Genomic DNA, 24,904 nt, shown 5'->3' on the forward strand with positions numbered 1-24,904 from the left:
ATATCATATAATGGATGGTGTTGCTGGTATGCCTATTCAATTTAGCATTCCGAGACAAGTGAATATTGGCTTGGATAACAACCGTGATACCTGCCCCAGGAAATAGAGGTGCTGCCCCAGAGCCTGCCCCTGCCCCAGGGACTAGGGATGCTGCCCCAGAACAGGATCTTGCCCCAGGGACTAGGGATGCTGCCCCAGAGCCTGATCCTACCCCACAGCCCACTGCAGAAATGAACTGCCAAATGGGTGGGGGCTCCAGTGAAGGAGATAAGCCAGATGTTGAAGGAGCACAGACAGATGTTGAAGGAGCACTTTTCTCCAGCTGGTGAGAAACCCTCCCCCTGCCCTAAAGAGGGAGAGTCAGATGGTGCTGCAGTGGAACCTGTAGATGTTGTATCTGTCCAGGTTTCAGCTGGATCACAGGGGCAGCCACAGCCAGCAGCAGTTGCTCCTGTGGAAACTAGGAAATCTAAGATTAAAACGAGGCACTTAGATAATGGGGATCAGCAAGGAGGGTCCTCACAACCAGCAAGGGAGCCAGAGGTTGAGATTGTCACCGAGTCCCTCTCATACGACAGTCTCCGTAACCTGCGTAAAGACATTGCTCGGCGGGGCCGTGAGCCTTTTACAACTTGGTTACTCCGGGTCTGGGACCTTACGGGAACAGGTGTACAACTGGATGGAACTGAGGCCAGGAATTTGGGATCCTTGGCCCAGGATTCAGGTGTGGACCAGATATTCGTAAGGGAGAAGTTTTTACACAGAGAGAGAATGCAGGAGCACCACCGTAGGATGCGCTGGCAGACCCTTGAGGAAAGGATCCAGCAGCTGAGAGAAGTGGCAGTATTAGAGGTACTCTTTGGGAGGGATGGACAGCATGACAATGACCCTGACAAGGTCAAGTGCACAGGACAGATGCTGTGGAATTTGGCAGCCTTGGGGCCATCTCAATACACCACCTTCATTGCAATGATTAATGTTGATAACCACTGAGAGACAGGGGGTTCTGTTGCTAACTTAGCAATTTTGAGAGTATGGTGAATAGCCCAATTCAGGCTCATGTCTCTGCTGTGGTCAAGGACCTCCAAGAGGAGAAGAAGAAAATGAGAGGGTTGAGAGGTGAGGTGAGGTGAGGTGAGGTGAGGTGAGGTGAGGTGAGGTGAGGTGAGGTGAGGTGAGGTGAGGTGAGGTGAGGTGAGGTGAGGTGAGGTGAGGTGAGGTGAGGTGAGGTGAGGGAAGAGATGGGGAAGTTCAATGCAGCACCAGTACAAGTCACAGGCTTCCAAGTTAGAGCCCAACGCCCCCCAGCTAGGGAGAGAGGGTACACCCCACGAGCTGACCTGTGGTTTTTCCTGCGAGACCATGGGGAGGACATGGAAAAATGGGATGGGAAACCCACTTCTGTCCTGGCAGCACGGGTGCATCAGCTCAGGGAGGGAAATGCTAACCGAGGGAGCAGCACTAAAATGAAAGTAGCCTCAACCTCCCACAAGGTGCAGGGTATTACAGCAAGGAGGATGTTCTGTCAGATCCCCTGGAAGGAACCTCCACTATGTATGCCCAGGAAAGAAATAATAACCAGGGCTAGAGGGGCCCTGCCTCTAGCCAGGGAGAGGCATGGGATGACAGGATTTATTGGATGGTGTGGGTGCGATGGCCTGGCACGTCAAAGCCACAGAAACATAAAGTGTTAGTTGATACTGGTTCACAGTGCACCCTGATACCACCAGAACATGTGGGGAAGGTACCTGTTTCCATTGTTGGCGTGACAGGGGGATCACAGGAATTCACTTTGCTGGAAGCTGAGATTAGCTTGACAGGGAAGGGGTGGCAGAAACATCCAATTGTAACTGGCCCAGGGGCACCGTGCATTCTAGGCATAGACTTCCCCAGGAACAGCTACTACAAGACCCAAAGGGGTTCAGGTGGGCTTTTGGAATAGCTGCTGCAGCATCAGAGAGCATTAAGCAGTTGAACACCTTGCCTGGACTGTCAGAAAACCCCTCTGCAATAGGACTCCTGAAAGTGACTGAGCAACAGGTGCCAATTGCCACCATGACAGTGCACTGCCGGCAGTACCGGACAAATCGAGATGCTGTGATCCCCATCCACAAAATGATCCGTGATCTAGAGAGCCAAGGGGTGGTCAGCAAGAGCCACTCACCCTTCAACAGTCCCATCTGGCCTGTGGGGAAATCTGATGGAGAATGGAGACTGACTGTGGACTATCGGGCATTGAATGAAGTGACTCCACCGCTGAGTGCTGCCGTGCCGGACATGCTGGAACTCCAGTACGAGCTGGAGTCCAAGGCAGCAAGGTGGTATGCCACCATTGACATTGCAAATGCATTCTTCTCCATTCCTTTGGCAGCAAAGTGCAGGCCTCAGTTTGCTTTTACCTGGAGAGGCGTGCAGTACACCTGGGAACCGACTGCCCCAGGGGTGGAAGCACACTCCCACCATCTGTCACAGACTGATCCAGGCTGCACTGGAAAGGGGTGAGGCTCCAGAACATTTGCAGTACATCGATTACATCATTGTGTAGGGGAACACAGCAATGGAGGTATTTGAGAAAGGAGAGAAGATCAGCCAGTTATTGCTGGGAGCCAGTTTTGCCATTAAAAAGAGCAAAGTCAAAGGACCTGCCCGAGACATCCAGTTCCTGGGAGTGAAGTGGCAGGATGGACGGCGCCAGATCCCCACTGAGGTCGTCAATAAGATCACTGCAATGTCTCCACCAACAAGCAAGAAGGAAACACAAGCTTTCCTAAGTGCCCATAGGCTTTTGGAGAATGCACGTCCCTGAGTACAGTCAGATTGTGAGCCCTCTCTACCTGGTCACCCACAAGAAGAATGACTACACTGGGGCCCCAAACAACAGCAAGCCTTTGCCCAGATCAAACAGGAAATCACTCATGCAGTGGCCCTTGGCCCAGTCAGGACAGGACCAGAGGTAAAGAATGTGCTCTACTCTGCAGCTGGGAACCATGGTCTGTCCTGGAGCCTTTGGCAGAAGGTGCCTGGTGAGACCCGAGGCCGACCCCTGGGGTTCTGGAGCAGAAGCTACAAAGGGTCTGAAGCCAACTACACTCCCACAGAGAAGGAAATCCTGGCTGCCTATGAAGGAGTTCAAGCTGCCTCAGAGGTGATTGGCACAGAAGCACAGCTTCTCCTGGCACCCCGACTGCCAGTGCTGGGGTGGATGTTTAAAGGAACGGTTCCCTCTACTCATCATGCCACTGACGCCACATGGAGCAAGTGGATTGCCCTCATCACGCAGCGCACCCGTATTGGCAACCCAAATTGCCCTGGGATTTTGGAGATAATTACAAACTGGTCAGAAGGTGAAGATTTTGGTCTCGCTGATGAAGAGGAGCAGAAGCAAGTGACCCGGGCTGAAGAAGCTCCACCGTACAACCAGCTGCCAGCAGATGAAACACGCTACGCCCTTTTCACCGACGGTTCCTGCCGCATTGTGGGGATGAACCGGAAGTGGAAAGCTGCCGTATGGAGCCCCACACGACAGGTTGCACAAGCTACCGAAGGAGAAGGTGGATCGAGTCAACTTGCTGAACTCAAAGCTGTTCAGCTGGCCTTAGACATTGCTGAGAGAGAGAAATGGCCAAAGCTCTACCTTTACACTGATTCGTGGATGGTAGCCAATGCTCTGTGGGGTTGGCTGGAAAGGTGGAAAAAGGCTGACTGGCAACGTAGAGGAAAACCAATCTGGGCTGCTGATGAGTGGAAAGACATTGCCACTCGGGTAGAGAAGCTCCCCGTGAAAGTCCGTCATGTGGATGCCCATGTTCCCAAGAGTCGGGCTAATGAAGAACACAGGCACAATGAGCAGGTAGATCAGGCTGCACGGATAGAGGTCTCAAAGATAGACTTAGATTGGGAACACAAGGGAGAACTGTTCCTGGCTCGATGGGCCCACGATGCCTCAGGCCATCAGGGCAGAGACACCACCTATAAGTGGGCACGAGACCGAGGGGTGGATCTAACCATGGACAGCATCTCTCAGGTTATTCATGACTGTGACACGTGCGCTGCCATCAAACAGGCCAAGCGGGTAAAGCCCCTCTGGTATGGGGGGCGATGGTCCAAATATAAGTATGGAGAGGCCTGGCAGATTGACTATATCACACTGCCTCAGACCCGCCAAGGCAAGCGCTACGTGCTGACCATGGTGGAAGCCACCACCGGATAGTTGGAGACCTACGCTGTGTCCCATGCCACTGCCCGCAACACCATCCTGGGCCTGGAAAAACAAGTCCTCTGGAGACATGGTACCCCTGAAAGAATTGAGTCAGACAATGGGACTCATTTCAAAAATAGCCTTATAAACACCTGGGCTAAAGAACACGGCATCGAGTGGGTGTACCATATTCCCTACCATGCACCAGCGGCTGGGAAAGTCGAACGGTGCAATGGTCTGCTTAAAACCACCTTAAAGGCACTGGGTGAGGGGACTTTCAAGAACTGGGAGATCAATCTACCAAAGGCCACATGGTTAGTGAATACCCGAGGTTCCACTAACCAAGCAGGCCCTGCCCAATCTGAGCCCTTGGGAGCAGCAGATGGAGATAAGGTTCCAATGGTACACCTGAGAGGCATGTTAGGGAAAACTGTCTGGGTGAACTCTGCTTCCAGCAAAGACAATCCCATCTGTGGGGTGGTTTTCACTCAAGGACCAGGTTGCACCTGGTGGGTGATGCAAAAGAATGGAGAGACTTGATGCATATCCCAAGGAGACTTTGTTCTAAGGTGAACTATTTATGATACTGTGCCTGTATCTGTAACTGCGTGTATAAATGTATGTAATTTAAAGGTTTTAATCTGACATAGCATGTTGGCATGCGAAAAATTTGGGGCGGATAATGTTGGGGGTTGGAGTTTGTTCCCCTATCGTTTTTTCCTTTCCCGAGAATTTTTCCCATTATTATGCTAAGGAAGTGTGCCAGGCTGTGCCCCAGTGTTTGTGGCTCAAGACAAAGGGATGGCAGGGCTGTCTCACTCTTTTGCTCGCTGGCAGGGTCTGGGGGCAGTCCGGGGGCTGCTCGCTGCCAGCCCGTGCCCAGCCCCACGCTGGAGCCAGGCTCCCTGCTCTGGGACACTGCCCTGCCACCTTCCCCACTCCAGCCCATCCCTCTGGTGCTGCATGGGCCCTGCCTGCCCTCCACCACTGGACCAGACACAGGCAGAGTGTCTGCGGCTCAAAAGGGACTGGAACTGAGTTATTGGTCTCTTTGCTGATAATTTTCACAGCTGCTGGTGTTTCTGTTTGTTTGGTTGCATACATTAGTAAAGAGCTGTTATTCCTATCCCAATACCTCTGCCTGAGAGTCCTTGATTCAAGAATTGTAATAATCAGGAGGGAGAGGGCTTATATTCTCCATCTTGGGAGGAGTTCCTGCCTTTCTTGGCAAATACCTGTCCTTCAAACTGGGACAGGAGATAAGGTTGCATATACAAATTGTTCAGCTTATGTGGTTGGATGCATTTAGTAATTTAATTGCATTATTTTTTGTTTACTTACAATGACCTCACAAAAAGTTGTTTTAAAGTATGTAACAGACACTCCATTCTAGAAGTTATCAAAGAGAGTAACTGAAAAATTCTCTTTCAAAAGTAAACAAACTATATATATGCATTCTGTGTATGTGCACGTGCATTTATTTCACAGAGCAAAAGAAGTTAGAGGTATTGACCAGCAAAGACGTATGAGAATACAATCAAATGTACAAAAATAGTTCAGCCAGGCACCTTAGATAAAAGGCCATAAGGGAATGAATAATTATGTATTCTTTACAGAGTTTTAAATGGTGTGCAGTAAATAAAGCCCGGGCTGCTAACTGAATGATAAGGACTAAAATATCAAGTAGCAGTTCAATTCCTGAGCACCGCCCATCCTGTTCACTGAATGAGGAAGGAAAAAATAGTGTGAAACAATGCAATTAGACATCGTAATGCAAAGGCATAGGAGAGCAGAATTAGGGGCCATGGTAACAAATTCCGGTACTTCCTAGGAAGTTCCAGCAACTGTTCAGAATTTGCATTTTAAAACAACATCTTTTAGCCTAACATGCTTACGTACAAAACAACAGTTACACCTGCATACAATATTGCATTATGAAACTGAGTAATTCCCCTCAATTTAAAATGTCACATTCATCATGAACAGAATGTTACTGCAAGTTAGAACCCACGTACTTCCCTTTGTGTTTTTTTCTTTAATATTTACAATGTCATTGTGTTCTATTTCTAAATGTAACTCTACTTGTAATGGCAGGCACTGTCATATTGTAATAGACAATGCTTGTGGGAAAGCTGCCAAACAGTATGAGCAAGAATCACACATGGGTTTGAGCTGCAACATGTACTTTAAATTTGTTTCCTATGAATCTGGTGGTTTTTTGTTTGTTTTACTCAATCAGAGTATTTTGATCGTAGATTATCATATAGCAGCAGCGCAAATGAGAGACACTGGCTTCTGCAGACACTTGAAGTCACATTAGTCTCTTGGCACATTTTCATGCATGCCATGCTGAAGTACTACTTTTGACTATCAAATGAAGTTCCAAAAGGATAACAGCTCATTGATAAAGATGTTAAAAACTGCCAAGACCACCCCATATAACGGAGAAAATAAATAAAAACCTTAAGTACATTCATACAGGAAAATTTACAAAACATTGCATTTCTAAGGCTGAATTTTAATACATATATTTTAAAAAAAGAAGTACTGAAATACAACAAATATCCTTCCTGGATAATATTTCTATCCTCATTTTCCCTATGTATTTTATCTTCTATTTTCCTATCTATTACAACCATGGTGACTTCCCTCATGCCTCTCCAGCTGGAGTACCTCCAAGAAAAAAAAAGTAACCCAAAATGTAGTAAACAGAAGCATGTTTTTCTCTCTCAGATCAGACTAAATTATTACGGCTCCTACATGATTTTTTGGGTATTACTTAGGACTCACCCACCCCAAAGACTTTCCCACAGCCTAAAGGCTGTGATTACTCTAGATTACTGGCTGTGTCACTACAGACTTTCTCCCTCCTGAGAAGACTCACCAACAAGATGCTAGCTTTGCAATAGTACAGAACTCCACAACTAGCTCTACACAAAACAGGTAGAAAAAGCATAAACATGTTATACATGGGGCTTAGATTTATCTTATAGCTTAGATTAGAGCTATACATGGGGCTTAGATCTATCTTATAGCTTAGATTAGAGAAATCATTTATTTCCTTCTTATAAAAAACACTATTTATAGTAAAAAAAACAAAGACAACACTTTTACCCTGCCTCTTTCAACTCTTTTTGTCACAGCCACTTAAAACAAGGAAAAATGATACCAAACCAAAAGTCACTCAGTTCTTCAGGTTTGCAACGGCCCAGCTCAGAACTCCAAATGACCTGCATCAACTTCAGTTTTCTGATAGCTCAGTGCTTCCTTTCTGAAAGTCTCACTAGAAGATCCAGAAGACCTGTGTGCCCTAGTTCCACTGCTCAGCATCCAATGCATGCAGACTGCTGAAGGTAAAACTTAGCAGGGTCAGGACCTTCGGATCACATGCTTAGCAGGCAAGCACCTGGGGCATTAAATAGAGAAAAAGATGCCTTCACTATGACTCTGCATGGTTCTCAGCCACCAGCTCTGCCCTGGAGGATCCCACTGTGCTCTTTTGCCCTTGTCCTACATGGAATCGTCCTCTGCCAGTTAAGTTGTGCTGGTTTTAGGGCTATTTTATTCCACTGCAGTAACACAAGCAGATATAAGGGACCAGAGGACTCTTGCCCTTGAGGCCCTGTGAATCTCAAAAACTACTGCCACAAAATACGATAAACCTTGCCTCAAGTTTAAGAGTTCCATGCAAGCCAAATTGCTGTGACATAGCATTAAGAACCAGATATACTGAATGTAATTGCAGCTGTCATTAATCAGTTCAAACTCTCTACTGCGTGCACTTTACTATCAATACCATGTTTTGAGAAGAACACTTTTTTTTATTATTATTATTATTTCAGTAATTATGATTCTTCCTCTGGTCCTACACACCTCTAAGACACGTCGGTATGCACAAGTTCAGCATCTTCACCACAGTGCAGATATTCAGCCTTATAAACAGATCACACTGAACAAATAAAGCACAGTCAACGTTATTCTGGGTCAAAGCCCTCACCCTACTACCTAGAAATTATGTTTAGAAAACAAAACTGTGTAAACAGATTTGAACAAATTAGGTGAGTTAGAAAACTCTAACTTCTCCACATTCCTTGTAAAGGTTATCAGCAATTTATATGGAATTTTGTCCCCTATATGCAAGGAAGAAAAAAACGTCATTAACTTATTGCTTGTTACTGGTTCAGTTTTAATCAATAAAAAGTTGCATCATTCATGAACTACCAAAGACACAACCAATATTGTTAATACAAGGTTCATCTTACAATCACAGTAAATCTGCTTCATCTTCTGCAATCTTCAAATACTCAAGAAATCTTTCAGAGTTTAGAGTTGCTCATAAAAGTAGTCTGGAAAAGTGCACCTTTTCAAAACAAATTTTAGTTATGCATACTTCAGCTTGTCAGGTGTTAAGTACAATAAGATTAATACAAGAAGTTTTGGGTTTTTTTAAACACTGTTGCTCTACCTATCCATCATGAACTGCAAACATCTGACAGCTTTCTGGTAGCCTATGTCAGATCTTAGTAGTTTAAAATTGTAACATTATCACTGCATTAATAATAACAGGAAGGAAAAAATCAACAATGGCACATAATCACCTTCTTATCATCATCATCAATGACAGCAAGATTTACTGCTTTGAGGAACGAATTTGAAGGACTTCTTAAGTAATTACTATGTTTTTGCTGAAGATAAGATGAGGGATGACAGAAGATCTTCGATTTGGATGTGGTAAAGGATTGTTTCCATCTATCAGAGAAAGGTATTATACTGTGCAAGAGCTTTTTACAGCTAATCTTGACCTCTTTTTAAGATTAATATATACAGTCATTGCACTAATCCATTCTAAATGCCTTCTAAGCAAGGCAGTGACAGGTTATGCTTCCTATTTTATTGCTTCCAACTTTGCCAGCATTTGGTTCTTTGAATCACAGAGCAGCGACGTCTGTGTGGAGACAGATCAACCACAACAAATGACAAGTGCTAGTGCCTCACACCACACGTGCATCTTCTGCCCTAGGTTTGTTTCTCTGGCAAAGCTGTCTTTTGTTTCTATGACAACTTACAGAGTTTCCTGGTTCCAGGAATACTAAGCCTTTGCCTCAGAAATGGTATTCTATTAAAATCACAGTGGAATTTTAGAAGTGTCTATGGATCCTAAAAATTGCAGTTGAACACAGGATTAACAAATATTAAAAAGATGCTGAAAATACATTCAGGTCTTTGTCAGTCAAGGTGTTTTCACTTGGATCTGATTTCTCTCAAAACAGGTGTAACTATGAAACTGTTCTTCCTTTCAGACAACCCAAGTGAGTTTGTGTTTGCAACAACACCTCAGCAGTCTGAGTTCTAGTCTTGTCCGAGCTGCAATTCTATATTTACTTTTCTCAGGAAAACTGTACCAATACCTTCTTCACTGGTAATGTAAGACAAGATCACTATCTCTCCTTTTCCACACTTGCTGCCAAGGAACCAGGCATTATCAATCCCTCACAGTAAAGTCTGATGTTCTGCCTTTCAGCTGAAGGCCTACAGATTCTTTCTATTCTTCCAGACACAGCAACCAGTTTACCAGGGGTTTTGCTTGCTTATTGTTCACTCTCTCCAATTAAATCACAGATTATCTCTTCACAAGCATTTCCATGAACAAAAATTGCCACTTCTACACTGGCAAGCTCTGGAAGGTAGGTACCCCTAGTCAAGGAAGATTTTATTCACAATTGCCCTGTGACAGCAGAACACTCTCAGAGACAAAACACAATGCTTTCAAATTCTTAATTCTGCAAATTTTAATTATGTATTTCAAAATTTAAAGATGCTATTGGGTATGATAACTCAGTCCCTTCACATCCCCAACTACAAGTCACAAATTAGCAATACCACTACAGATTGCAATGGGAATACACTGTAGAAGTGAAAAAGCACCTAAGATACAACTTGGCCAGAAGAAAACACACTTTATCTAATTCAATATTGAGTGATCCATGCAATTAATTTTTATCTCCTTAGCTAACTTTCCCTGCTTTTGTTACAGGCACTGCTGACTGTATCCTTCAAAGGAGAAACATATCTTTGTGTTACTTCTGTGTTGTGAGATGTGATGTAAAAGGAATATTCAGGTGCTAGGCATTGTCAATTTAAATGCAAATTTACTGAATCAAAAAGAATGCCAAACTGGCTATATATAAAAATCCTATAATAAAAAAGAAAGCAATTATTTTATCATGTACAAGAGCAATTCAATCTATTTTTCTACAGATGAACCAGATACAACATTAAGATTTATAATAGACTAGACTCTACTAAATAAACAGTTAACAGCAGTTAAATGTATTTTGCTTTGCGTAGTATTCTAGAAAGTTTCGTATCACACTGATCCCTATGGAAGATGAAACATTTCAGAAGGATTCCCTGAGTCAACATTAAGGATTTTCCTATTAAATACACTATATCTGAAGACTCTTCAACTGTGAGATTGGTAATAACATTCAGGAAGCAAAAGAACTTTGTGTACCTTGTTACACATCATTTAAGGATATGATACAGTAACTTTCCCAACTATATTTTGAAACAAATTAACAGAAAACAAAGAAAAACAATTACATAATTTTGTATGTGTGTTGTTTTTACAGAAGACAAAGAACTACAAAGGTGTTCTCAGAGAAAGTAGAATGAGAGTCAGCCACTCAAAGTAGTTTTGAGAAAAGTTAGTAAACAAACAAGTAAATCAAAAGTGCTACAAACATACCATTTATGGGAATAAAATTCATCAACACAGAAGAGCCATGCCTAGTTTACCACAATGGAGTCCATAACACAAAATGCTTCACAGACATACCAAATCCCCTATAAAACTATCAGTAACCTACTGCCCAAATGGGAACTAGGAATGCATTTAAGAATTATTCAAACTATGCCTAAAGCATTATCTCTGCTGGATCTCATGTTCTCCATGAAAAGAAGCAGTGGCAGACCACATCAACACTACTGCCTTATGACAATTATTTGAGAGCAGCCACTGCAGTTAGTAAAAAGTGAAAAAACCCCTTCAATGAGAAGCACAAGCTTTTCTGAAAAGAGAGCAATTTCACTTGCCAACATTAACTCTGTAAATCTCTGCATTCATTTTCTAGTGGTATTATCTTTTCTTATTTCAAATAATTCACATTAAAACATAGAAAAATATATAGAGATTGTTGTCCACTATGTTTATTCTTAGCTCAAAAAAAAAAAAAAGAAAAAAGAAAAGAGTATGAAAACTTTGAACGAATACACTCTCCACCTCCAAGTATACAAATCATGTCATCTAACTCAGTGTTAGAAAATCTATGCGTCATTCTGACCTGCTGTCCTACAGCTAATTTCACCCTTTGGCAAAGGGCATCACCACATGACTAATGGAGAAAATGCATGGACTGCAAAGTGTTTGCAACACCAACACTCAACAGATTCCAGCTGCCAAGTTCAAATGAATATTCCTATCATTAAGTTTTAAAGTGTTATCATATATTAAGGAAAAAAGAGATGAAAAAGAAAAATCAGTCACACAAGACATAAATGCCAGCTACGAGTAAAAGTGTTCACCTAAACAAATATAAACAATTATACAGTTAACCAGAAGTGGAAAACCCTAAGTCCATGGTTTAACTAAAGCTAGTGATTTCTCTAAGTTCTGTTTGAATCTGTAGGTTCTTTCATCAAACAGAAAACAGTGCTTTTATATGGCCATACTTACAAAGGATTTGGCCTATTAAAAAACAAAAGAAAACCCGCCCCCACACACAGTGGCCATTGCACACATTTGCCAGCATCAACACTTCTTGACAACATAATTGCTAAAGACCATTACGCCCACAAGAATCTACATGCCTTGTTTTCCAGATGCAAATCATATTTTGTGTTAATTCAGAAGCTGCTGATGACTTTTGTTGAAATCAGTAACTCAAAGTTAAAATTATTAAGCTTGCCTTCAGCAATAAGAGTCTTGCCTACACTCAGGCTTTGATTGCAACAGTCATTTTCATTTGTCATTTTGCACAGGACAGAAGGAGTTAAAAAAGTCAATACACTTGTTCTTTCTTCCAGGACTGATTAGCCCCAGCCAAATACATGGCTTGCTGTACCTTAACATATTCACAACCATCAGCTGGAGGAGACTAAGCCAGAAGGGGAAAAGTTCACTGAACTGAGTTTTAAGCACAGTGCAATTGAGTCAGGGAGTTAGGTCAGAGCACTGCTGTGCCCACAATGCCCATTCTCAGACCTGCAGAGCTGAGCTCTGCAGCTGCTCTTCACACATAAGGGAAATACTTGGCAAAAACCAGAAACAAAGGACACAAATAACTCACTTTTTCACCCAGAAATTTCACATGAACAGCAATAACAACTACATTTTCACTTTCAAGAAAAAGGATAATTTATATCTCCTCTATTTATGAGAACAGATCTTCTGCCCCTTAAGCAATTAAAATTCTCAAAATTAGAGATTTTGTTTAATGTTGACATCTTAATCAGTTTTTATAAATTCACACTAGATCAGTTCAGTTGATCCCACACAACTTACTGGAGAAATATACTCCACTGATATGAAAGGAAGTCCTCAAGCAAGGGTTACACTGTCTGGAGACCAACTAGGTAAATATTAATCCCGTTTCTGAAAACAGTTTAATCAATATGCACACTTAATTTTTTCACTTCAAAACTCTAGTCACACATTTCTCCTATCACATGATTTCCCAGCTTGTTCAATTTCAGGTGAAGCTTGGTTTCTAATAGAGTTTTAAATGCCCTGAAAAATGTGAGGATCCCCTACAACAGATTAATCTAACCATAGTTGTTGATGGCCTTTTCTACACGTCCTGCTTTGTCCTGCCTGTTTGCATTACTTATTTGCTGCTGAACTGCAGAAGGCTACTGTCACTATTTCTCTTCCCACATGGTAGGCAAGAGGACACCACCAGCATGAACTGCATCTCAAACATTCAACTACTAGTCAATACACACTCCTAAGTGAGAAAAATTTATTTCAACCTCTCCAAAGATAATACAACAAAAATCCCATTACCCATATTGATATTACACTGCTCTCCCTCCTGATGTTATCCAGGCTCCCTAATTAGTTGCAATCTCAATTTTGAGTATCCACCACAGGAAGACAGGAAAATATTTAATTTGGGAATTTAAATGCTTTTTTTAAATATTCCTTTTCCTATCAGAAAGGAAACATAACATGAACCTTACCAGTCTGCTGTTTGTATTTTTATCTGAAAGCATCAAAATGTGTGAAACAACATACACATCTACTGTATCAATCTGAGGCCTAAAATCTCTGATGCAGACGGGAAGCTGAATGACTAGCAGCAACTACCTTGAAGTACAACCCTAGCTTCCTAATACTGACAATTTTGCTGGAATAGTCTTTGCTAAAACAATACAAATTACTAGACTAGTGCTGTACCACTGTGTGTAAGAATTTCTGAACTCTTGACATAAACCACTGTTTCACACTAGACTAGATTTCAGCTAAAAAACATAGAGGACAGACAATCCTTCTAACATAAAAAAAACAAACATGCAACTGTGATAAATCCTTTTCCACAATTTATATCATCACCTCGTCCCTCCGTATATGTTAGCAATAAAGTCAGGTATATTTTATAGTTTTTATTTGGACTACTAACACTCTAGATCAAATGAGATTAGGACCCTGATAGTCTTTTTGGTTTATTGCCATTTCATAGACAGTTTCATTCCCCTCCTTGTCCAATATGGCAAAATGATTGTTTCATGTGAAACTACAGTAAATTACATCAGCAACTGTATTAAGTTTTGCAAACATTACACTTCTTAAATTTCCTTTTACCTTTGACTGATAATCCTATTTACAGCAGCCTAATAAGGTCTAACAGGACCAGTGAAGGTTACTCGAATTTGTATCTCTGTCTAATACATTTGTCTGAAATGTCATGAAATACCTGCTAACTAATGGGAAGAACTTTCCAAAGGCATGGATTTCCTGTGTGACTAGTCTTTTGGACATTTTGACAAAATGAAAAGATAAAAGAAGAACAGATGATGTACCTTCAGATTTGTATCTATTCAACAAGAAACAAAAGCAAAAGAAAGTGAATAATAGCTTTTTCTCAACACTTCCTAGATGGTTTTAAACCAGAAGGAGACAAGCCAGTGCTAAAATAAGAAGGAATAATATAAAAATTATTCCCAGTTCATATACTGTTTTATATAATTAAATTGCAGGCTAATATATCAGATTTCACCTTTTCTGCAGTCACACCACAAAGATACTTGAGTCAGGGAAAGCATCAGTGTATCTTCCATACTAATTTCATTAGTGAAGAAGACAAAATCACAGAATAGTTGGGTTTGGATGACTTCTGGAGATCATCTGGTCCAATCTTCCTGTCAAGGCAGGGTCACCTAGAGCAGGTTACACACAGCAACATGTCTGGCTGAGTTTTTAATGTCTTCAGAGAGTGAGATTCCAAGACCCTCCTGGGCGGCCTGTTCCACTGTTCTGCTATCCTCAACATAAAGAAGTCCTGCCTTATGTTAGGGTGAAATTGTTTGTGCCATTGCTCCTTGCTTGTCGTGTCACTGGGCATCACTGAAAACAGTCTGGTACCATCCTCTTGGCACTCACCTCTGAAATATTTATGTGCATTAATTAGATCCCCTCTCAGTCTTCTCTTCTCTAGACTAAACAGGCCCAGCTCTCTCAGTCTCTCCTTGTAAGAGAGATGCTCCAGAGCCCTCATCATCTTTATGACCCTCCACTGGACCCTCTCCAGGAGCTCCATGTCTCTCTGGTGCTGAGGAGCCCAGAACTGGACACAGCACTCCAGGTGTGGCCTCACCAGGGCCCAGCAGAGGGGAGGATCAGCTCCCTTGGCTTCTGGCCACACTCTTCCCAATGCAGCCCAGGATCCCACTGGGCCTCCTGGCCACAAGGACTCACTGCTGGCTCATTGTCACCTTGAGATCCACCAAGACTCCCAGGTCCTTCTCTGCAGAGCTGCTCTTTAGTGGGGCAGCCCCTGCCTGTGCTGGCACTTGGGGTTATTCCTCCCCAGCTGCAGGACCCTGCCCTTGCCCTTGTTGAGTCTCATTTGGGTTCTCTCTGTGCAGCTCTCCAGCCTACCAAGGCCCAGCTGAAAGGCAGCAGAGCCTTCAGGTGCATCAGCCACTCCCCCAATTTGTGTCATCAGCAAACCTGCTGAGGGTACCTTGGATCCCTTCATCCAGGCCAGTGATTCTACTGCCCTGATCCTGACCCTCTGAGCTCTGCCATTCAGTCACTGTCCACTTATTTAAACCATGTTTCCTGTGCTTACCTACAATAAGTAGGTAAAATAAGTACATGCACAGTGATGCACCTCAGTGCCCAGGAAGCTTATCAGATGACCTTAAACGCGATCACATGGCACATACAGAACATCCAAGGGATCAGGCTCAGCCAGCATATATTTAGGAAAGACAACTCCTGCATGACCAACCTGATCTCGTCTTATGATCAGGTAACCCACCACAGGGGAGACAGAAAGCCTGTGGATGTAGTCTCCCTTCAGCAAACCCTTTGGAGCCTACTGTCTCCCAAAGCATTCTGGTGGAAAAGCCGTCAGCCCACACCTTGGACAAGCGCACTTGACACTGGGTTAAAAACCAGCTGGGGTCGGAAATAATGCTTCACTCAAAGAGTTACAGAAAATGAGGAAAGGGTTGTGGAACAGGTCTTGGTTTACACCTGAAACAGGACTCACGGCCTCAAAGGAAGGACCCTGAACAAAGGACCACCTGGGCTTTTATACCCTGTGCAAGTCTGGGGACTTTCTGCTGAGTTATCAGCTCCTGCTGCTCTCTGTTGTTACCTGGCTGATGCCACAGAGCCTCATGCACTTTGCAGTGCAAGGGATCAGTGCCAGTTCACAGCTTCTTGGCCTCAGGCTCCCACGAACTCGAGCTCAATCTGCAGCTGCACATTGAGACAATGAGGTAAAAGGCAATTTGGCAGGGGAGACTGCGACCTTTGACTCATGCATCAAGAAACCCACTGACTCAAAAGAAGAGCAAACAGCATAAAAAGCAAGAGAATCATTCAACCAATAGAACACAGAGTACTAATTAATACAAGAACTAGGTAACTTGTAGCCAATATGCCTCTGTTTGCCAAAGAGGATATAGAGTGTAAAGTTTCAAGAATAAGAGTTAGCTTTGAAGATTTACCATACAGCAATCTGAGCACAAATGCAAAAGAAACAAATACCTCAGCTCTGTGTGTGAGAGACTGGCCTACTGCACACCAATTGACAACAATTTCAGGGATTATGGTGCCACAACCAATTGGCAGAGAGTCACCAGTGAGACTCCCAAAGGCTCAGTATTGGCCTCAATGCTATTTAAATCTTTACCGACGATCTGGATGACGGAACCAAGTGTACCCTTGGTCAGTTCATGAGTAAGACTAAGCTACATGGGAGTACTGAACTGCTGAAGGGCAGGAAGGCTCTGCAGAGGGATCTGGGCAGGCTGGATCATGGCTGAGGCCAGTGGTGTGAGATTCACAAGGCCAGTGCTGGGTCCTGGCTTTGGGTCACAACAACCCCAGGCAGTGCCACAGGCTGGGACAGAGAGGCTGGAAAGGACCTGGGGGTGCTGGTGGCAGCAGCTGAACATGAGCCAGGGTGTGCCCAGGGGCCAAGAAGGCCAATGGCATCCTGGCTGGATCAGCAATAGTGTGGGCAGCAGGAGCAGGGCAGGGATTGTCCCCCTGTCCTGGGCACTGCTGAGGCTGCATCTCGAATCCTGTGCTGCTCTGAGCCCCCCAATTCAAGAATGCATTGAGGTACTGGAGTGTATCCACAGCAAACAGCAACAAAGCTGGTGGAGGGTCTAGAGAGTGGGTCCTATGAGGAGAAGCTGAGGGAGCTGGGATTGTTTGTCCTGGAGAAATGGAAGCTCAGGGATGACTTTATTGCTATCCACAACTACCTGACAGGTGGGTGTAGCCAAGTGGGGATCAGCTTCTTCTCCCAGGAAGCAAGAGACAGGAGGAGAAGAAATGGCCTCAAGCTGTACCAGAAGATGCTCAAGTTGGACATCAGAAAGAAATGGGCTGCTAAGCACTGGGATAGGCTGCCCAGGGAGGCAGGCAGTGGAATGACCTCCCCCGGAGGTGTTCAACAAATTGCTAGATATAGCACTAGCTGGTCAGCACATGGTGATAACTCAAAGATTTGTTCTAACAACCTTAAAAATTCTTTTCTAAGCTACATGATTCTGTGTAATAAAAAAATCTTTTTGAAGACATAAATGTTATTTCAGTATTGTTGAAATATTTCCCAACACTGGTGTGACCCAACGCTTCCCCCGCACTAGTTCTAGGCAGACATTTCAAAATCTAGCTCACAATTTGGTTCTACTCCACAACCTTTTTTTGTTTCCATACTGTGTATTCCACACCTAAAAAGGTTGCATGCTGACCAATTTAAGCATATTTTAAGACTGATTTTGCATTTCTGTAATTTTTTTTTGCATACATACTAGCACATATTCTAGCTAGGCTATTTATAATACTATTTCTGCCACAGCTACTTCTATTTTTACCCAACTGGGAAGCATGCAAGCAACACTGAAATGGAGATCACACATCTGAAGTAACAGCTGAAAATATCTAATTATAACTTGGTATTGCCTTGTATAGAACTTAAGTTTTAGTAAGGAGAAAATGGAGTACTGTGGATTTTTTTTCCCCAGTTTGGTGTAGAATGTTACAAAAACTATCTAGTGAAATGAATATTACACTACAGACAGACTGATTTGGTCAAGAGAATAATTTTGTAAGGAAGACAATCTTAACTTGCCAGGGAGGATCCAAGCGTAGTATTTGACTGTAACACATCTTCTGTTTCTCTTTATACATCAGCCAGATTCTCTAACCTTTGGTAAACATAACTTTCTAGCAATCAATTGGCCATCAAATCAACCTTGTGGCTGCCACAGAGAAGTGCTAGGGAGTGCTTCATTCTCTTCACTCCCCTGCCTACTAGATGACTTCTTTTTATCTGAGCAAAATGCATTACACTAATATCCTATTCTTACAATAAGACTTTCTGATTTGTATTGATTTTATGGTAAAAAGCAGTAGAATTTTAGGAGTGTAGGTTTAAGACATACTTAAGGTGGAGCCCAGAAAGACATAAAATAGCAGGTAATCCATCTATCCATTTATTAAACAGCCATATATAAATCATTGTTTTTAATGAGACCTCTCAAGTATTTTAGACCTTCAATCTAGGTTTAACAGATAGACACATGGTTCTCAACAGCAAACTATTTCTTTACAATTACAAATCATGAGCTACTAAGACAGACAGAGAAAACAGTTGTACAAAAATTTTATCAGCTCAAAAAGTACAATAAACTATTGTTTAAATTCAGAAATTATTTTATAAGCAAGTGACAGATTAGGAAAAAAAAAGTCTGCAGAAATTGTTCAGTATGAGCTGAGGGAAGACTACTTTGCTCTGTAATTAATTGATATAGGGTACTCACATCAGAATATGTGTTAAAGCAAACAAATGATCTGCGCTGAAATGTCTTCTCTCTTCATAATCCGTCTGGAGTTTATTTAACTCATTCTTCTACAACGTTTTTTTCCAAGATAACAAAATTCTGAATAACCTTCATAATTGTTAGACAGATGTTTCTAATTTACACCTGCAGCCTAATCTGAATACAGCTTTATTTATGCACTGAAACACAAAAAAGTTTGAAAATTGTTTGAATACTTTTCCCTTTTAACTCTTTCTCAATTCCATGTTCCCATACCAAATTGGTTTTTATTCAGCTGTTAAGTTTCACAGCTTTATAAATGCATGTTTTATTTTGTCTTCCAAATCATTACTACTAGAGCACTTTAACACTGTCTACCTGTGTGTCCACATTTGTTACCCACTAAGAAGCTGCAGAAAACAAATTAACCAACAGCTCTCTATATTAAGCTTCTGTATCAATGAACTACCAACTAATGTAAATAAATTAATGCAATGCAACACAGCAAAAGCTATTTGAGATTACATCTATATTGTTTACATGCATATCTGAGAACCAACCCTGGTTTGCAGGTCAAGCAGACAAGTCACATCCCCCAGTGTCTCAGCATTTTCTATACTCCACGTTTTTTTAATGGTGTGAATACATCAGTGGACAAGGACAGGGTTACAGATATCATTTATGTGCACTTCTCTAAGGCCTTCAACACCATATCCTACAATATCCATCTCTCTAAAATGGAGACAGATGGATTTGGGTGCAGTGGGTGGACTGTTATGTGGAAAAAGAATTGGTTGGGACAGTCGCATGCAGAGGCAGTGATCAATGGCTCAGAGTCCCAGTGGACAGTGACTAGCAATGTCCCTCAGGGGTCCTTAAGGACTATTTAATACCATCCTTAATGACAACAGACAAAGGAATCAAGAGAACCCCCAGCAAATTGCAGATGACCCCAAGCTGAATGGTGCAGTTGACACACAGGAAGCCATTAAGACAGACCTGGGAGAGCTGGAGAAGTGGGAACATGGGAATCTCATGAGTTTTAAAAACACCGAATTCAAGGTCCTGCACTAGAGCTGGGGCAACTCCCAATATGAAGCTCAAGGATAAAAACATTGAGAGCAGCCCTACCCAGAAGGACTTGGTGGGTGAGAGGCTGGACATGACCCAGCCACAGGCACTGCCAGCCCAGAGAGCCAAACGTGTGCTGGGTGCATCCAGAGCAGTGTGGGCAGCAGGGTCAGGGGGATTCTGCCCCTCTGCTCTGCTCTGTTGAGACCCCACCTGGAATACTGTACTCTGTTCTGAGGTCCTCAGCACAGTAAAGATACGGATCTGCTGAAGTGAGTCCAGAGGAAGCCATCAAAATTATGAGAAGGATGAGCATATCTCCTATGATAAAAAGGCTGAGAGAATTGGAATTGTTTAGCCTTGAGAACAGAATATTTCAGGGTGACCTAATTGCAGTCACCCAGTACCTGAAGGGAGTCTAAGAAAAATGGAGATGGCCTTTTACAAGGGCATGTAGTGAGAGGATGAAGGGTAATGGCTTCAAACTGAAAGAGAGCAGGTTTAGATTGGATATTGGAAAAAAAGTTTATCCTGTGAGGTTGGTGAAGCACTGGAACAGGTTGAAAACTTGTAGATGCCCCATCCCTGGATACATTCAAGGCCAAGCTCAATGGAGCTCTGGTCTGGCAGAAGACGTGCTTGACTATCGTATGATTGGAACTAGTGATCTTAAGGTCCTTTCCAATCCAAACCACTCTATGATTGTATAATTGTTTGAAGTTTAGCTTTCCTTGATTTGCATCAGATCAAACACGAGCTCATACTGGCCAAGGTCACAGTATTGTATCCTAACAACTCTATTCTCTTTTGACAGGACAGGCCATGATCCTCTCCACTCAGGAAACATTAGTCTCACCAAGTCAATACAGTATGTCCCTTGCTCCTTTGGGTCACCCAAATCACTGACCCAGAAATGCACTTCATCAGGGTCCAGGACAAGGAGACACAAGTGAATCATTGCAGTCAGCTGACCACAGATGAAAGATTTTCTGGGCAATTTGTACCTCAATGTCCTCTGACTCAGCACAGCTGCTTAATGACACACACTGCCTTGCTTCCAAGTCTCCCAAATATAATCACTCTCCCATAACCATGAGGTTAAGAGGCAGATGCAGGAAACTCAGGACATGCAGAATTAAATGCCAGAGCGAAGCCCAGCAGAATGCAGGCACAAAACCAGTATTCCTTTACAAGTTTGTGATGGTCTTGCCCCAAGCTCAAATAGCATCCCTGATACAGGCAACAGTCCTTGCAAGCTGTGCAGACAGAACTTCCATTACATCCTGCCACCTGGGCAAACAGCTGCTGCACAGGAAGGCAAAAGGAATAAAAGGCATCCCACCAGTCTTTACAGTGCCAAGATACAAAACAACATCTTCAAAGTAACAAGTTTGTTTGGTTTGGATTTTTCTTTGGTTTTTGTGAGGGAGGGTGTATGTGTGTAGTGGACGTAGTGTACGTAGTATGGCTTTTTTTAAACTAGGAAGAGTTGAATTAACAAGCTTAAAGAAAAGCATGTCAGATTTGTTGATGGCAATTTGGCATCTTTGGTCTAAAAGCAGGCAAAATATTTCTTGTTTTAGCATAAGACCATGAGACTTCTGTGCACTGGTACCACCAGGAAGAACTGGCAGCTCTTCCTGAGGCAATAAGTGAACGCAACAAAACAAGCAGCTGGAGAAGTTCTGCCAGACTTGTCTTTCTACAGCTTTCTACTCTGGAATCACCTGCATAACTCTCAACCATATTCCTAGTCTTCATCAGGAGAGCATCCTCACACCCAAATAGCCCAAGAAGGAATGATCAGTGATCCAAAGGCCCAAGTGGTAGAGGAGCCTGTCAAAGGCTTTGCAGCAGGTGTGTCTGCAGAGTGTCCAGTTTAAGTCATTGGCAGGTCTGAGAGATAGGCTGCACTACTGTTGTCTTTTGAAATGACTGGAGTTCAACTTTTCCAGCCAAGTTACAACTTCGTAAGATAAAGTTGTGGGCCTTCTTCATCAGCTGCTTTACAAATGGATTCCTTCAAGCAGAGTACTTGCTGGTCAGGTTGTCACAGCAGCTACTGGTAAGGGTGATCAAGTCAAACAAGAGGAAAGATGGATTCTGATGATGCTCCTACTGAATTCCAGCAGTCTACAGGTGACTGACACAAAACAATAGTTCTTCAAGTGTAAGCAGGAATACAAAAGAAAGACAGAGTTTATCTCTCAGAAGCTCTGTACCTCCCTACTTTACTTTCACAGAGATAAGAATTGCAAATAATGAGGATTTCACACTGCCTGAATCATATCCTTGGATCACAGATAAGTCTTTGAAGAACAGAGACAGATTTGTCTTCCTTTCTTTTCTTGAGCAGTCTCAGCTGATACAGCAGTAACCCAGTAGAGCCCCAAAAGTCCTAAAACAAGGTGTTGAAAACTGCTTTCTCACACTTCTCATGTTCACTTCCAGGACGTGTCCCATGTAGAGCAGCACACTATGCCACCTTGTCCTATAACCACCAGATACTCCAAAACTTTCTGATTAGTTGCCAAAGCCAAATCCAGATTCTACATTTCATCAGCTGGGTCAGCCTGAATGGGATCTGACCACAGGTTAACATGACATCTCCCAGACTCAAAACCCAGAGAAGTATTAGACAAAAGTTGTGTCACAAAAAGTTTAGATTGAGTATTAGGAGCAATTTCACCACTGAAAGGTGATCAGGCAGTGAAACAAGGTTACCAGGGAAGTGGTAGAATCACCAACCCTGGAAGTGTTCAAAAGACATGTAGATACAGCACTCGGGGACATGGTTTAATATGATACTGGGCTCACAAATGGACTTGATGATCTTTGAGGCCTTTTCCAACTTTGACAATTCTATGATTCCATGAGCCCAAAGCACATCATCCAAGCTCCTGCATGTGACCCATGCACAAAAGAAGGGAGAAGGCATACAGGAAGGAGGAGGAAACAAACAGAAATTAATACCTCAAATTACCTCAGCCAAACTAGGGATGTACAGTTCTTTCAGCTGTTGATTTCAAGAACACAGCAAGGGTGGTGGGTGGGTGAGAAGAAAAAGCAGATACACCTAGGACATAAAGCATGGCATCTATTCTTCACTGAGAGAAATGCGTACCAGAGAACAGGAAGAGAAGGCATAGCTATCAGCACAGATGGGTACAAGTGCCTGTAATTTTATAGGCTTGCCCTGTCTAGGTATGGCCCACTCAGTGAAATGTTACCAAAGCACAGGACTCAGAAGACTACTATTCCGAATTTTCATCAGTCTCTTGCCTAGACAGTGAGGGAGGAGATTAGGTGTGTGACCTGCAGATGACAGAGAACTATGAACTTGCAGGTTTTTTCTTCTTTCCCACTGGCACTGAAGAAGTGCTTCTTATTTGCCTTCTCTCTTCTCCTCCCTCTCCTCCCCTCCCTTCTCTTTCCTCTTCTCCTTTTTTCTGTCTCCAGACACATTTTAATCAAAACAAAACACTACACCAGAGCAATGTTCTTCCTACGCGCTGAGAAGTCTTTTCTAAGCAGATGGTCACGCTGAAACTGCTGGCAGTCATTGTAGGGGGACAGGTGGAGCTGATGTGCCGGTGGGAAAAGCCTCCTCTGGATGCTCGGCTGGCGTCCAGCAGAGCTGAGCTGCTGACTTGCTCCCAGGGCATCAGGATGTTCTCCCAGCAACAAAGAAACTAAAGCACAGTGGCTTAGGACTCTAGAAAACCAATCAAGACCCTTTCTGGTCGTCCTGTCCCAAACAAAACAGAAGAGCAAATACTAAGGTTACTCTGTAGCTACCACATTGAGGTTTTGACTGCACACCTACCTTTCACAAGGTATATCCAGACACACAGTAGGGCACTGGGGCACGGTTAAAAAATGCAGGAAAAGTAGGTAAGAGGAAGGAGCCAAACCTAGCACACTTGTGTCCACAGAATTGCATTTCAGTAGACATTTTTCCTTTACACATTGAGGCTGTACACATTGCACAAATTACTTGGAGTGATTCTAGTGAACAGTAATGCACTCAGAAAGTGGCTTGTAAGAGAATAGGCTGATATATGTGTATATACATATACATATACATATACATATACATATACATATACATATACATATACATATACATATACATATACATATACATATACATATACATTCTGTGTGTGTGACTTACGTCTGCTTATTTAAATCCCAAAATGCCCTTCCCCCAGAACCTCAAAAGAATATTTTAGTATTAGTAATGCTGCTACATGCTGAAATAAATGGTAAAAGTCAACATTAGTAATATTTAATGAATTAACACATATAGAAACAGAAAAAATTAGTTTAACAATACTTGTAATCCTAATCAGAATTTAAGATAAAATATAAAACCAGGGCTTTTCTTTCACAACCAGGACTGCTTTCTCAGAGCTACTGCTACAGATATTTCAACTTGTATCAAAAGCTTTTTGTAAATACTGCAATCAATTCTGCAATATCTCAAATGAAGCGAAAAACAGGATTTCCAGGCAGTGGTAGTAATGGATACACAGCTTCATACTTGCTGGAATCTTACAAAAAAGTAGCACAAAATAAATACAGGCAAACATTGATGCTCCAAAATATGCAGTATAGTATATTTTATTAGAAGTTCCATAGTAACACTGCCCTCAATGAACCTATCACATATTCTGAGTACATCTCTAAAAAGCTGGAACAGCCTTATGAACTAGCAAGTACTGCTATTGTACCTGCTCATATCATCTTTTCATGCCAGTCTGTTTTATTACTCTGAAATTTTGTATTGCTTCATAGTGCTTGATAATACTGTTTGATTATTTTCCACATCCTTGACAATTTTTTATGCAATGAAAGCCTTTTATTCAATGAAAGAATGAAACAAATTAACTGCACGTGGATTTACAAAAAGACATCACACAAACTGGTAAAAACAAAGTGGCACTTTTCATACAGTTTCTATTATGGTTTGCAGATACGAAATCCCACCACAAATTTTAAAGTTAAAAAACAACTACCGCACTTGAGTAGGAATCAATTCAGTGATGAAGTTCACCTTCAGAA

At 42.5% G+C, this 24,904-nt stretch overlaps 1 protein-coding gene across 7 annotated transcripts in view; it reads right to left on the reverse strand.

Moving 5' to 3' along the window:
• The window catches only part of MAST4 (microtubule associated serine/threonine kinase family member 4), a 216,928-nt gene that overhangs the window by 145,290 nt on the left and 46,734 nt on the right, over positions 1-24,904 (reverse strand). The gene's annotated exons all lie outside the window — the stretch shown is intronic.

The sequence above is a fragment of the Erithacus rubecula genome (genome assembly GCF_903797595.1).
Source record: "Erithacus rubecula genome assembly, chromosome: Z".
Taxonomy (NCBI): domain Eukaryota; kingdom Metazoa; phylum Chordata; class Aves; order Passeriformes; family Muscicapidae; genus Erithacus; species Erithacus rubecula.